The sequence below is a fragment of the Dermacentor silvarum genome, chromosome 3 (genome assembly GCF_013339745.2).
Source record: "Dermacentor silvarum isolate Dsil-2018 chromosome 3, BIME_Dsil_1.4, whole genome shotgun sequence".
NCBI classification, from domain to species: domain Eukaryota; kingdom Metazoa; phylum Arthropoda; class Arachnida; order Ixodida; family Ixodidae; genus Dermacentor; species Dermacentor silvarum.
Genome location: NC_051156.1, coordinates 83,056,188 through 83,072,156, shown reverse-complemented (window position 1 = coordinate 83,072,156; position 15,969 = coordinate 83,056,188). Strand labels below are relative to the sequence as shown.

Below are 15,969 nucleotides of genomic sequence, written 5' to 3'. Positions count from 1 at the left end.
ATCTCCTTTGATTTCAATAGTTGGGACTGGCGTTACGTCTCTCTTGTTTGTAAAGAGTATGCAAGTGCTCTTCTGAGCGTTAACATTAAAACCATTCTCATCCGTCCATTTGGACAATTTGTTTATTCCAAGCTGCAGTTGTCGTTCGCAGATGGCAATATTGCATGACTTGAAGGCTATTTGTACATCGTCGACATAAATGGAATAAAACATTGTGCGTGGAATGACTGTGTGCAGGGAATTCATTTTTACTATAAATAGTGTGCAACTGAGCACGCCTCCCTGTGGTACACCGGTCTCTTGGGTGAATGACTTAGAGCGTTACCCACTCTTACGCGGAATGTGCGATTAGATAGGTAACTTTCGATTGTATTTAACATGTTGCCACGGACACCCATCGCGGAAGGATCTCTGAGAATGCCGTAGCGCCATGTCGTGTCGTAAGCTTTTTCTAGGTCGAGGAACACTGAGAGGCAGAACTGCTTATGTATAAAAGCATCTCTAATATAAGACTCAATGCGAACAAGGTGGTCTGTTGTGGACATACCTTCCCTGAAACCACATTGCAAGGGGTCTAGTAGTTTGTTATATTCAAGGAAAGAGATTAAGCGCCTGTTTATCATTTTTCAAATAGTTTGCACAATCAGCTTGTTAGCGCAATTGGCCTGTAGCTGCTGGCTAGGGATGGGTCTTTGCCTTGTTTAAGCACGGGGATGACTATAGCTTCCTTCCACGAGGACGGGATATACCCATCTGCCCACATGGCATTGAAAAGATACAGGAGTGTTTTCAGAGCTTCAGGATGTACGTACTTAATCATTTCATATATGACACGATCACCGCCTGGTGCGGAGTCATTGCAGCAAGCGAGGGATGCCTTGAGTTCAGTTAAAGTAAATGGATAGTTGTAGGCCTCACTCGATGAACCTTTACATTTAAGGGGCTGTCGCTCTTCGCGTTCTTTGAACCTCAGAAATGCTTGTGTGTAGTGGGACGCACTGGATACATGTTCGAAGTGTTCGCCCAGACAATCTGCCTGGTCTTCCAGGCTCTCACCTTGGGTACTGACTAACGGTAATGGGTGTACCTCCCGGCCTTTTAATTTATTTACTCGATTCCACACTTTTGTCTCATCCGTGTAAGAATTTATACTGGAGATGTACTTCTCCCAACTCTCTCTTTTAGCACGTCGGCGTGTTCTTCTACCCTGGGACTTTATTTGTTTGAAACTAATCAAATTTTCAGCAGTTGGGGAGTTGCGAAGTCGTGCCCAAGCTTTGTTTTGATTTTTCCGTGCTTGTTTACATTCTTCATTCCACCACGGGATGCGACGTTTATTCGCTAGTCCATTAGTTTGACGGATGCATTTCGTGGCAGCGTCAATTATAAAGCCTGTAATATACGCCACAGCGTCTTCTATATTAAAGGAGGCAATATCATCCGTGCTTAAATACGTAAGTTCTCGGAAACATTCCCAGTTAGCTGTGTCAACCTTCCATCGGGGAATGTGTGGTGAGCTTATATCTTGTTAAGTTTAATATAATAGGGAAGTGGTCGCTCCCAAAAGGGTTCTTGAGAACGGACCACTCTAGGTACGGCATGAGTGTGCTCGATGCTATAGTTAAATCTATGGAGGAGTATGTATTATGCGCCACACTGTAGTATGTTGGCTCTTTCTTATTAAGTATACATGCTCCTGAGGAAAAGAGAAACTTTTCGATTAGGCGACCTCTCGCATCGCAACGAAAGTCTCCCCACAATGAGTTATGTGCGTTTAAATCTCCGACAACTATGTATGGATCCGGAAGTTCATCTATGTAGTTTTGAAATTCGGTTTTATTAATTTGATAACTTGGAGGGATGTATATAGAACTGATAGTGACTAGCTTGTCAAACAGCACCCCTTGGATAGCAACTGCCTCCAGGGGCGTACGAAGTTTTATTTCCCGACAGGCAACACCTCTGTCAACTATAATAGCAACACCACCGGATGACCCAACAGTGTCATCGCGGTCTTTGCGAAAAATAGCATACTGTGTGAGGAAATTTGTTTGTGTATGTTTGAGGTGTGTTTCCTGAACACACAGCACCCTGGGACTAAACTTGCGGAGGAGTTCTTTAACGTCATCAAGATTTTGGAGGAGACCTCTGACGTTCCAGTGAACTATTTGAGTGCCCATATTAAAAGGAGTGTTGTGCTGTGTGTTTAGGACAAGAAAGTTAGCTTACAGAACCCTTTAGAGGCCCTGTAATGCGGGGTTTCTCTTTTTTGGAGCGGTCGAGAGATTCTCGCCGCTCCTTAGGCGCTGGCTGCGCCGTCTGGCTAGAAGATGTGTCCATCGGCTCTTGCGGCGCGCTGGACACCCGCTCTTGAGAGCGGTTTGTTCGTGTTGAAGGCCTCGTCTCGAGGGACGAGACCCTGGAGGCCACCAGCCCGGAGGTCGATGGCCCCTTTTTCTGAGACGGCGGAGCAGCACTAGCTGCAGCCGCCGAGGGGGCGGATGGCGTCACCACTGGCTCACTACGCGTGTGCCAGACAGCCGCCGAAAGCCGTTGTGGCGCAGCCCCCTGACGCACCACTTCGGCAAAGCTGGTTTTTGGCAGGTAGGACACCTGCCTTCGTGCCTCTTTAAACGAAATGTTTTGTTTGACTTTAATTGTAACAATTTCCTTTTCTTTTTTCCAGGATGGGCAGGACCGCGAGTATGCGGCATGTTCCCCATCACAGTTTACACAGTGGAGACAGTTTTCACAAGATTCAGAAGTGTGTTCGTGTGCACTGCATTTCGCACAAGTTTGGCGGCCTCGGCAGTTTTGCGAACTGTGGCCGAATCGCTGGCATTTGAAACATCTGAGGGGATTTGGCACGTATGGTCTAACACGAAGTTTAATGTACCCGGCCTCGATGGAGTCGGGCAGATCACATGAACCAAAAGTGAGCACAAGGTGCTTAGTCTGAATTTCCTTGCCGTCTCGTCTCATCTTAATCCGTTTAACATTGATGACATTCTGCTCACTGAAGCCCTCCAAGAGTTCAGCCTCAGTCAGCTCCATCAAATCTTCGTCTGAAACAACTCCGCGGGTGGTGTTCATAGTACGGTGCTGAGTTACTGTTACTTGGACGTCCCCAAAGGACACTAGATTCGGCAGCTTTTCATATTGTTTGCGATCGTGGAGCTCCAAGAGGAGATCACCACTTGCCATCCTCGTTGCCTTATAGCCTGGTCCTAGAGCCTGAGTTAGAGATTTCGAAACAAGAAAAGGGGAGATTGTTCGAACTTGTTTTTCTGGTTTTTCTGAGTGGATGACATGAAATCGTGGGAAATCTTGTCTTTGACGTCCAAAGAACTGGAATACATCTTCGGTGCGTCCTCTTTTTTGACGGCGATCAGGGAGTGGTGGAAAAGGGCTAGCCATAAGAATATCCGGGTTTTGGGCAGCAACGCCAGCCACCCACCATGGAGCCCAACAAGGGGACGCTGCAGGGCCTGTGAACACAAGACCTGCAGACGCCAGCTGTACGTCACTACTATAACCAAATATGGAATACCCAAGGTTGGCTACCCACACAAGGTTAACCCTTGCCGCCCAGAAAATCAGAAGTAAAAGGAAGCGAGTAGGAGACAGGAAAGATTGAAAGTCAGAGAGAAAGACGAAGATAGAGGAGGAGGACAGGAAAGGGCGACTGCCGATTTCCCCCGGGTGGGTCAGTCCGAGGGTGCCGTCTACGTGAAGCAGAGGCCAAAGGAGTGTGTTGCCTCCGCCGGGGGGCCGTAAAGGTCCAAGCACCCGGCATCGGCTCAACTCCCAGGATCCCCCTTTCCCCGGACACGGCTAAGCCGCGCACGGCTACACGCGGGAGGTTCCAACCCTCGTGTGCTCGGGTACGTGGTGGCGCAACTCACCAAACGCCTGCTTGCGCAGACGCCCCTGCGGGGCTTGCCGATAGGTTTGGCGAGTCCCGTTCGGATTGTGGTGGCCACTATGAAGTGGTCACTTCCCAAGTTTTCTTGCGTGTTGAACGATGTGGCGCCTGACACGTTTTTGGTGAAGGTTAGGTCTGGTGTAGTGTCCACGCAGACGCTATTTCCTGTGCGCGTGGGTTGTGTCGGATCTGTGAGCAGCGTGAGTTGCTCCTGCTGCGCGTCTAGCCACAATTGACGGCCTTTGCGGTGATCAGTGCGATAGCCCCATGCAGATGAGTGTGCATTGAAGTCGCCTAGTATGACAAGTGGTTGTTTTTTTTGCAATGTGTGCTGCTTTCCGGAATAGATTGAGGAATCTGTGTTGCTGTTTAGGCTTGCTGTATACGTTGAGCACAAACAGGCTGCCAGTTCCTCGCTTTGCCGTAGGAATAATTTCCACTAGGACGTGTTCTACCGACACAATGCCGGTCTCGTGTATGAGTGCCGGTATGTTTCGTTTGATTAGCGTAGCGATTGGCGCTTTGCCTGTGCCCGATACATCGGAGCAGAAGGACGCATAGCCTGATAATTTGGCCTGACCCCCCGTCTCTTGGATGGCAATTATGTCTGGAGCTTCGTAATCCTTAGTTTGTAGGAACTGCTGGAGATTCCCTCGCTTGCGGCGGAATTCTCGGCAGTTCCATTGCCCTATGACGTACATAGCGCTTTTACCGCTATTCCAGGCCATCGTTGGTCGGGCGGTTGTAAGGCTTAGTTACTTTAATGGGCCCTACGCTAGGCCTTTGTTGGGCGTTTTCGAGGACCGCGATTCTGGCATTATAATTTTCGGCAAGGTTTGTTATCATGGTGTGGAATGTAGTATGCGTTATCTCGAATTTGATATCAATGGCCCTGGTGATTTCCTCTATGATCGTCTCTTCCCTGATGTTACGCTTAGAGGTGCCAGAGTGGGTGGTTGTCCCTTGGGAAGGCGGGGATTGTTCTACCGCTCTGCGCTTCGCGGGTAGGCTCTCGGTATCGGAATCTGGCTGCGCGTATTGTGTGGTAGGTTCTGCAACTGCCGGAGGTGCATCTATCTCTATATGGACAGTTTCTGATTCTGCGGGTACAACTACTTTCGGCGGTGTCGCCTTCAGTTGGGCTACCTCGGCCTTGAGGGCCTTATTCTCTGTTATTAGAATTTCGAGCATTTGTTTGATTTTAGTTAGCTCGCTGTCGTGAGATGAGGGGAGCGTGGGGTTTTCTATCTTAGTGGGTTCGGACTGGGAGACTACATTTGCCCAGCTCACCTTGTTGTTATTGGTTGAGGTCTTGCTTTCTTGTTTAGCTTGGGGTCTATGTCCCGATGGGCATCTTGATCTGGATGCCTTGCGATCGGCGGCAGTGTCCCTTGATTTTGATCGGGATGGGCGTTGGGCTGCCGTTGTCTGCTTGCCTGCTTGACGTGGCAACGATGGGTCTCTGCCGCCGCCGCTGTGGTTGTGCAAGGTTTGTTGTTGTTGTCGCTGTTTTTCCCACTGGCGCTGTTTGATGAGGAAAGGCGTCTGAAAGCGTCTCTGGAAGCTCTTGTCTCCCGTGGGGTGATCTTTACCGCACAGCGCGCACTTAGGGTTGCAGCTGTGATTGTCCGCGGGGTTTTGGGCACCACAGTCTTTGCACTGTTTCTTGTCGGGGGTAGGGCACACGTCCGCGCGATGACCGATCCGGCCGCAGGCTCCGCACACTTCCGACTTTTTTCTTGTGGAGGTAGCAGCGGTACTCGGCGCCTCTGTAGTAGACGTAGAAGGGTATATTTGGGCCTTCAAAGATGATGATGACTGAGTTGGTGTTGCCCATGCGACGGGCCTGCAGGATGGTGGGGTTCTTCTTGTAGATGAGACTTTTGGTGATGTCCTCCGCAGTGTCGTAGTCCGGAATGTTGTGGATCACGCCTTTGTAGGTGTCTGCCGGTGGGGCGGCATAGGCTGTGGCTTCGTAGTGCGTGTCTCCAATTTGGAGTTCCCTGATGCGGTTGTAATGATGATGTGTGGTGTTTTATGGCGCAAGGGCCAGTTATGGCCAAAGAGCGCCATGCCAGTGTTTGTGAGTGTGCAGTGGAGCGATGAATTCTGAGAAGTAGATGAAGTGTGGCTGTAAAGGGGCCTAAAAATAAACACTGTAAAATGCGTAAAATATACATGCACTAAAATCATGGCAATGACTAACGAGGTGTTCTATGAAATGAAGAATGCACTTAGAAAGAATGACACGATATTTAAAATATTTAAGATGTAGTAGTTGGAAAGAAGCACTACTGCCTAAACAGAGCCCTTGAACCACAAGGGCCTGGAGGCATGTGCTTATACAAAATTACCATCACAGCGGCATCCTCTGGAGAGAGGATGCGCTATGAATTTATTGGGCTTATAACATGCAGTACCACGTCATTTAAGAAAGCGAGGACTGCTTTAGTGCTAAACAGCGGTTCCTCACCAAGAAACATACTGGGATGCAGAGGGACATGATAGCGGTAAGCTAAAGGGAAATGTTTTTTTCTATCTGCTTCGGCATCCCGACACTCCAGGAGAACGTGGATGACGGTTAGCCTCTCACCACATCTACCACAGGTTGGTGGTTCATCCCCGGTCAACAAAAAACTATGGGTGCCAAATGTATGACCTATTCTGAGACGACAGAACAGGACATCAGTTCGCCGTGTTCTCGTTGCGGAGGGCCAGAAACCTAAGTGTGGCTTAATCAAGTGAAGCTTATTATTTGTTTGTGCATCCCACAGACGTTGCCAATGGCTTCGCAATTTCTCACGGAAGAAATGTTTCAAATCTGTTGCAGAAACAGTAGCTGTAGGATTAGTAGCGTGCGATGTTATTGACGTAGCCATTCGGTCAGCTAGCACATTACCCTCAATGCTTCTATAGCCAGGCACCCAGCATATAATGATATGCTGGTTAGATACATACGCTCTACACAGTACGGAATAGAGCTCAATGAGTATAGGATTTTTCTGTTTACAGGGTCACTTTAAAGCGTTTACGACACTTAGAGAGTCTGTAAATATGATTGCTTTTTGAAGTTTAGATTTCCTTATATGCCTCACAGCTGACAATAAAGCATAGGCCTCAGCCGTAAAGATACTTGCTTCCGGGTGGAGTACACCGGATTCCGAGAAGGATGGGCCGACGGCTGCATACGACACCCCGTCACGTGACTTAGAAGCGTCTGTATAAAACTCTGTGCATGTGTACTTGGACTGGAGTTCAAGGAAGTGCATTTTGATATGTGCCTCTGGTGCGTGCTTAGTGACCTCCAGGAATGATGTGTCACACTCTATGAGCTGCCACTGCCACGGCGGTAACAGTTTCGCAGGAGCCATAAGACAGTGTTCAAGCAACGGAACATCCATTTCCTCACTAAGATTCCGCACACGCAAAGAGAACGGTTTTCTCGATGCCGGTCGATTTTGGAAGAGTGTGGCAGTGGTCATGTCGTTTATGGTTGAATAAGAGGGATGTTCAATGTTCGCATGTACTCTAAGAAAATATGTAAAACTATTATATGAACGCTGCAGATGAAGTGACCACTGATTCGACTCTACGTAGAGGCTGTGGATCGGACTTGTTCGGAAAGCACCGGTCGCGAGGCGGATGCCCAAATGGTGAACGGGGTCTAGAATTTTTAATGCACTTGGCGTTGCGGAATTATAAATTATAGCTCCGTAATCAAGGCGTGAGCGGACAAGACTGTTGTACAAGTTCAGTAGGCATTTTCGGTCACTACCCCATGTTGCGCGCGACAAAACTTTTAAAAGGTTCATCGTCTTCAGACACCTTGCCTTCAAATATTTAAGATGGGGGATAAAGGTAAGCTTCGAGTCTAGAATTATTCCCAGGAATTTATGTTCACTGCTCACGGATAGTTATTTGGGGTTTAGTGGCGCAAAAGCGACTAAGGCTATGCTGCGCCAAACACAAGGTGTTATGAAAAAAATTTAAAAACAGCAAAGGCTGTGTTGGTCTATAGCCTGTTTAAATAGCCGGTATCGTCTAGAAATTTAAAAAGGTCTGGTAATGGCACTAGTGCATCATCTCCTAAAACTAAGGCAGGGTGTAACGGTATGTGTAACTTGTATAAGTTTTGCAAAAGGTTTCGTCTCTGTGTTTCGATATGTTTACATGTTAGTAAAATGTGTATCACTGTGAGCGGTTCTTGGCAGTTCTCGCATATTGGTGGGTCTTCTTTTGTGAGCAAAAAATTGTGTGTGAGGTGTGTATGCCCAATCCGTAGTCGACATAAAACTACTTCAAAGAACCGTTCCTGATGACTACATGACTTCCATTCGCCAAGTACGGGTTTAGTGAGATGTAGCTTGTTGTTTGTACAATGGTCCCATTCGTGTTGCCATTTTGACCTCAAGGCCTCCCGAATTGCGCGGATACAATCTTTATATGGGAGTGTTGTGTTTGTTATGTCTTTGTGTGCTGCCATTGACGCGCATCTATCAGCTTCTTCATTACCCGGTATTCCAACATGGCTTGGTACCCAGCAAAACCTGATTGATCTGCCATATTTGTTTGATCTTACCAGGGTTAAAATATCCCCTAACAGGGGCTCACATTCAGATTTAACATGTAGAGCCTTCAGTGTGCTTAAGGAGTCAGTGTATATGACTGTGTTTTCGTGTTTGTCGGCGATGATCTTTTTAACTGCAGTCCATATTGCGTAGACTTCGGCCGTGTAAACAGAGGCGTGCTGTGGTAGTCTAATACTTGTTTCCCAATTTTTTGTCACGACCCCCACGCCAACGTGTTCTTTTGTTTTAGAGCCATCAGTGAAATATTCTGTGTAATTTTTATATTTGTCCTGAAGAGCGCGGAATTCTTGTATGATGTGTTCGTGTGGGGTGTCATTTTTCTTTAGAGGGGTTAATGCCAAGTCACATAACTCTATGAATTCGCACCACGGGGGTAATCGTTGTGGCTTTTTAGCAACCTGAAGGACCTCATGAGGAATGTCATAATCGCGACAGTATTCCTCATATCGCAGCAGAAGTGGTCTAATCATGTTCGGTTTATTTGTGTAGTGTAAGCGTGAGTTGCACTGTGTGACGATGTTGTAGCATATGTGTTGTGGTGATGACTGGATTCTGAGTATATAGGAAAATGTTAGTAGCGCCCTGCGCTGCTGTAAAGGAGGCTCATTACATTCAGTGTATAAACTCTGGACAGGTGATGTTCTGTAAGCACCACTTGCCAGTCGTAGTCCAAGGTTATGAATTGGATCAAGTCGTCGGATGTAAGATGGTCTGGCTGAACCATATATGATGCTACCATAGTCTAATATGCTGCGTACTAAAGAGCGGTATATGTGTAGCAGGCATTTACGGTCGGAGCCCCAGCGCTTCCGGGACAAGACTTTGAGGATGTTAAGTGCATTATTCCCTTTAATTTTAAGACTATTTATGTGCGCCAGAAAGTTCAACTTTTTATCAAACAGAATACCCAGAAACCTGTGTTCTTGTTTTACCGGTAGGACGGCTTCCTGTAACTTAAGGGTGGGTTCTGTTTGTAGGCCTTGTTTTTGTGAAAAGACAACACTAATAGTTTTTTCAGTTGAGAAACGAAACCCGTTTTCAGATGCCCACTGTGTGAGTTTATTTAATGTGATTTGAGTTTGCCGTTCGCAGGTTGCCATGTTCGATGCACGACACGCAATTTGTAGATCATCCACATATAACGAGTGCATTACAGAGGGTGGGATTACATTATTTACGGAGTTCATTTTTACGACAAACAGTGTTGTGCTTAATACACATCCCTGCGGCACACCATTTTCCTGAATGAATATGCGTGACAGCACCGTTCCTAAACGCACTTGAAAGGTTCGGTCGGACATGAAATCAGCTAGACATTTAAGCATTCTACCGCGGATCCCTAAATCCGCTAAATCCCTCAAAATACCAAACCTCCATGTTGTGTCGTACGCTTTTTCTAAGTCGAAGAAGACTGTGAGACAATACTGTTTATGTAGAAAAGCGGTACGTATCTCGTGTTCTAACCGGACTAGATGGTCTGTTGTAGAGCACCCTTTCTTGTACCCACTCTGATGGTTGTCCAGCAGGTTCTCTGTTTCAAGGACGTATGTCAATCTTATGTTTATAATTGTTTCATATGATTTTGCAAGACAGCTCGTGAGTGCTATAGGCCTGTAGCTGGTTGCTGTTGTAGGATGCTTTCCAGCTTTCAAGAAAGGAATTATAATTGCTTTCTTCCACTCATTCGGCATTTTTCCCGTTTCCCAGATTACATTGAAGAAGCGAAGTAAGGTATCCACTGCTTTAGGGGAGAGATGTGCGAGCATTGTATAATGTACTCTGTCCGGACCGGGAGCTGTCTTTTTGCCAGAAGTAAGTACCCTGTTGAGTTCTTGGAGTGTTAAGGGGGTGTTATACGACATCTCGGAGCTTCCTGTTGTCGGAAGCCTTTGTTTTTCTGCTGATTGCTTATATTTTTGAAATTTAGGAGAAAAGTTTACCGAGCTTGATATGTCATAAAAATGCTGCCCTAATATGTTTGCTTGATCTTCTAAGTTTGTTTGCTTGCCTGGGGGTGAGAGTATGGGGATCGTGTAAGGAGTGTAGTTCCCTCTAAACTTTCGAAGTTGATCCCACATTCTTTTGGATGTTATCGAGCTATTTATGGATGATATATAATTTTTCCATGACTGTCTTTCGGCTTGCCTGCGTGTGTACCTGGCTTTCGCTTTTGCTTTTTTGAAAAATAGGAGGTTATCTTGTGTTGGGTATCGCCGAAAGATACCCCACGCTTTGTTTTGTAGCTTTTTAGTTTCCGTGCATCCCTTCGTCCACCAGGGCTTTAATTTTTTCCCTAGAACGCCAGAGGATTGAGGGATTGTCTGTTCTGCTGCAGTAAGTATACTGGCAGTAATTTTTTCATTTAGTTCATCTATAGTTAATCCATCTGGTATGTCATCCAGACTGGCTTTTTCGGTGAAGAGAGGCCAGTCTGCTAGATGAAGTTTCCAACGGGGTGATCTCGATGGTATGGTGGGGAAAGGAGATGTGTTTTTAATAATAGAAGGCATATGGTCACTACCGTAAGGATTCTCGATAACACTCCATTGGAAGTCGTTAAATATAGATGGGGAGCACAGTGCCAGGTCAAGACAGCTCATAGCTCCTGTGCTTGGGGAACAGTAAGTTGCAGCACCAGTGTTTAACAGGCATACGTCATTTGTTAAGATAAAATCTTCAAGTGTTTGTCCCCTGGTGTCATTTGTTTTGCTACCCCATAACGTGTTATGTGCGTTAAAATCACCCGCGATTAAAAAAGGTTCTGGTAGCTGGTTTAAAATTAGCTCTAGGTCTCTTACAGTAAAATGTGAGTGTGGTGGAATGTATAGTGAACAAATGGTGACGGTTTTGTGTGCTAAAATGGTCACAGCAACAGCTTCTATGTGACTGTTAATGGCAACTTCCCTCGCTGCGATACCTCCTTGCAGAACAATGGCTACACCACCCGAAAGTCGGCTCGCCTGGGTACGGTCTCGTCGTACCACAGTGAAGCCTTTTAAAAAATTTTTATGTTTTTCGCCTAGGTTTGTTTCCTGCAAGCACAAGGCCACAGGAGAGAAGTTGCTTAGCATGTCTTTGATGTCACCTAGGTTACGTAGGAGTCCTCTACAATTCCAGTGGATAATAAAAGCCATGTTGGAGCAGAAAGGTAAAAAATGGCATTACGAGTGAATAAGAGATAAGAAAGATGTTTGGTGACATAGACCTAAAGAAGGCTAATGTAAAAAAGAGCGATAACCTTTACGTTGTCACTTTCTTAATTAGTGTGGTTATTGGGACTTTGTCCCTCTTTGCGCCCTCGAGAGAGCGCTTGTCCTTCGGCGTCGACGACACCGGGGTTTTTGAGTCGACCTCCATCGCTCTCCCTGAGGCTCTGGAGGACCGAGAGTTGGGCGCCGAGACACGTGTCTCGGGCCTTGGGGTTCGATTGATTTTAGGGCCCAGCGGCACTGGTGTCCGCGGGTCCTTCGAAGAGGATGGAGCAGTGCTGACTGCTTCCACCACGGGGGCGGGACGGGTCACTGCAGGGCCACTGTGTGTGGGCCCGCAGGGCTCCTGAGGCCTCTGTGACGCTGCCCCCACCTGCGTCACTTCGGCATAACTTCTTCTCGAAAGGTAAGACAGTCGCTTCCTTGCTTCATAGAAAGAGATTTTTTCTTTCACAGTTAGTGCAATTACTTCTTTTTCTTTTTTCCAGCAAGGGCAGGACCGCGAGTAAGCTGCATGGTCCCCTTTGCAGTTTACACAGTGAAGAGAAGAAGTGCAATTGTCAGATTGGTGATCATTTGAGCTGCATTTAGCACAGGTTGTTTGTCCTCGGCATGCGTGTGAAGCATGTCCAAACCTTTGACACTTGAAACATCGTCTGGGGTTCGGGATATATGGCCTGACATTTACTTTTACATATCCTGCATTGAGAGAGGTAGGCATTTCGCTTGTTCCAAAGGTGAGTTTTACATGTTTTGTCGGGATTTCTTGATCGTTTCTGCGGATGACAATTCTTTGTACTTTGGTCACGTTTTGTTCCTGGAAACCCTCCAGCAGTTCCTCATCGCTCAAGCCAAGGAAGTCCTCCTCGGATATCACACCTCTACTTGTGTTTAGAGTTCTGTGGGCAGAAATTGTAACTGTGGCATCACCAATACTGGTAAGTTGTGAGAGCTTTTGTACTTGATCTTTATCATTTAGTTCTAGGAGGAGGTCCCCGCTAGACATTTTTGAGGCTTTATATGTCGGTCCAATTTTGTCTTTTAGGCACTTGGCTACCAGGAAAGGAGACAGCTTTCTCACGGGTGTGTTGTTTTCACTATGGACTACATGATACTTGGGGAATGCTGGGGTGTTGCTCCGAAAGGAGAACTGGAACGTTGCTTCGGTGCGACCTCTTTTCAGAGGTCGATCATAGACGACAGAGGTTTGCGCTGCCATAAGAAGGTGTACATGTTCGGCAACAGCGCCGACCACCCACCACGGAGCCCAACGAGGGGACGCGGCAGAGCTTGTACACAAGTCTGCACGACGCCAGTCGTACGCCGCTACTATAACCAAATATGGAATATCCAAGGTTGGCTACCCACACAAGGTTAACCCTCGCTGCCAAGAAGATTGGAAGTAATATAGAAGAGAGTAGAAAACAGGAGAGATGGAAAGTGAGAGAGAAAGACGAAGGTTGGAGGGAGAGAGAGACAGGAAAAGGCAACTACCGATTTCCCCCGGGTGGGTCAGTCCGGGGGTGCCGTCTACGTGAAGCCGAGGCCAAAGGGGTGTGTTGCCTCTGCTGAGGGGCCTTAAAGGTCCAAACACTCAGCGTTGGCTCAACCCCCAGGATCCCCTTTTCCCCGGACACGGCTAAGCCGCGCACGGTTAGACGCGGGAGGGTCCAACCCTCGTGTGCTCGGGTACGTGGTGGCGCAACTCACCAAACGCCTGCTTGCGCAGACGCCCCTGCGGGGACTGCTCACGGATAGTTCCTCTTGATTAATCGTGAGATTTGGCACTGGTGTCATGCCTCTTTTGTTTGAGAAAAGTATGCACGTACTTTTCTTTGCATTTATTTTAAATCCATTTACATCAGCCCATTTAGACAGTTTGTTTAATCCAAGCTGTACCTCTCGTTCGCAGATAGCAATGTTGCATGATTTGAAACCTATCTGTACATCATCGACATACACAGAATAAAACATGCTGCGTGGAATAACTGTATACAGAGAGTTCATTTTTACAATAAAAAGTGTGCAACTAAGCACACCCCCTTGTGGCACGCCAGCCTTCTGGGTGAATGTTCTAGATAAAACATTGCCCACTCTTACGCGAAACGTCCGGTTAGACAAGTAGCTTTCGACTGTGCTTAACATATTTCCACGGACCCTCATCGCGGAAAGATCTCGCAGAATTCCGAAGCGCCTTGTCGTGTCGTACGCTTTCTCTAGATCTAGAAAGACCGAAAGTAAAAACTGTTTATGTATAAACGCATCTCTGATGTTTGCCTCGATGCGAACAAGGTGGTCTATTGTTGACCTACCTTCTCGGAAGCCACACTGGAAGGGGTCTAGTATTTTGTCATTTTCTAGGAAACAGATTAAGCGCCGGTTTATCATTTTTTCATACAACTTGCACAGGCAGCTTGTTAGCGCTATTAGCCTGTAGCTGCTAGCTAAAGACGGGTCCTTTCCTTGTTTAAGAATCGGGATGACTATGGCTTCTTTCCACAAGGAAGGAATATATCCAGCCGCCCACATGGCATTAAAGAGAGAGAGGAGTGTTGTCAGTGTTTCGGTGTGTAAGTACCTAATCAATTCGTAGATGATACCCACCTGGCGCTGAGTTGTTGCAACAAGCGAGAGATGCTTTAAGTTCGGCTAAGCTGAATGGTCGGTTGTAAGCCTCGTTTGATGAACCTTTGCGATTAAGGGGCTGCCGCTCTTCGCGTTCTTTGAACTTCAGGAAAGATTGTGTATAGTGCGATTCACTCGATACATATTCGAAGTGTTTGCCTAGACTATCCGCCTAGTCTTCCAGGCTATCACCTTGGCTATTTACTAAGGGTAGGGGATGTGACTTCCGACCTATTAATTTATTTACCCTATTCCAGACTTTCGTTTCATCTGTATACGAGTTTATGCTGGAGATGTACTTTTCCCAGCTCTTTCTTTTAGCACGTCTACGCGTTCTCCTGCCCTGCGATTTTGCTTGTTTAAAATTAATCAAGTTTTCGGCTGTTGGGGAGTTGCGAAACAATCCCCAGGCCTTGTTTTGCTTTTTACGTGCTTTTTGGCATTCCTAGTTCCACCAAGGCAGGCGACGCTTATTAGCTAGTCCATTAGTTTGTTGTATGCACCTTTCTGCAGCGTCAGTGATAAAACCTGTTATATACGCCACAGCATCGTCTATGTTAAGAGAGGCAATGTCATCCCGGCCTAAATATGTTATTTCTTTAAAAAGTTGCCAGTTAGCAGAGTTAACCTTCCATCGGGGAACATGTGGCGAGCAACCATCTTGTTTTGTTAAGCTTAGTATAATTGGAAAGTGGTCGCTCCCAAAGGGGTTCTTGAGAACAGACCACTCCAGGTAGGGCATTAGTGTACTCGATGCTATACTTAGGTCAATGGATGAATATGGATGAACGTGGGAGGGTCCAACCCTCGTGTGCTCGGGTCCGTGGTGTCGCAACACACCAAACGCCTGCTAATGCAGACGCCCCTGCGGGGCCTGATGCGGTTGTATTTCTCAGCATTTGCCATTCGCGGTGTGCTGATTACTATGACATTTTTTGTCCACACAGGAGCGATATATGTGATCTTCCGCCTCTGCAATCGGCACTGCTGCGGCTCGCAATACTTCATCTCGAATTTGCGCATCACTTAGTTTTGAGACATTTAGCCCGTCGCGGGGCCGTACGATGACCTTTATATCTTCCCTTGGAAGTTGTGGCTGTCGCGGCGGCTTCGGTTTCTTGGTGGCACGCGCTGCGCTCTGGCACGCACCAGAACGCGCTTCGCCAGTGCCAGTTGTTTTGCTTGTTTCATCAGCCATTATATTGAACTGCTCTATAGCTCTAGGGCTCCTATTGCGGTGGCTGGTAAGCCAGCCCGCTTCTTTAGTTACTTCAGGTGCAATAGTTTCTACCTCTACTTCAACGACGTCCATGCCTTGAAAGGAGCTTACCCGGTGGGTCGGTGGGGTGGTTGAACCGCCCTCGGTGCGGCCTTGGGGCTCCGCGTCGTCCGGCATCGTGCAGCTGCGGCGCGGCGATGATGCCGTAGTCTTGGTTAGGGCTGGCTGTCGTTCGGTGTGCCCGAACGGGTTTTGGGCCGTAATGGCCCTCCCGGTGGGCCGATGGTGATGAAACTGGTGTCCAGCGAGAGTCTGTAGCTTCAGGGACTTGACACCGTAGGAATTTTGGTCGGAACGTAGTTTGCACGCCACAAAAATTGGTTGTTCACAGGGCTCATGCGA

General features: G+C 47.3%; 1 pseudogene; it reads right to left on the bottom strand.

Moving 5' to 3' along the window:
• Window positions 1-4,639: 4,639 nt before the first annotated feature.
• LOC125943859 (uncharacterized) lies at window positions 4,640-15,744 on the bottom strand (annotated as a pseudogene).
• Between the last annotated feature and the right edge of the window lie 225 nt (window positions 15,745-15,969).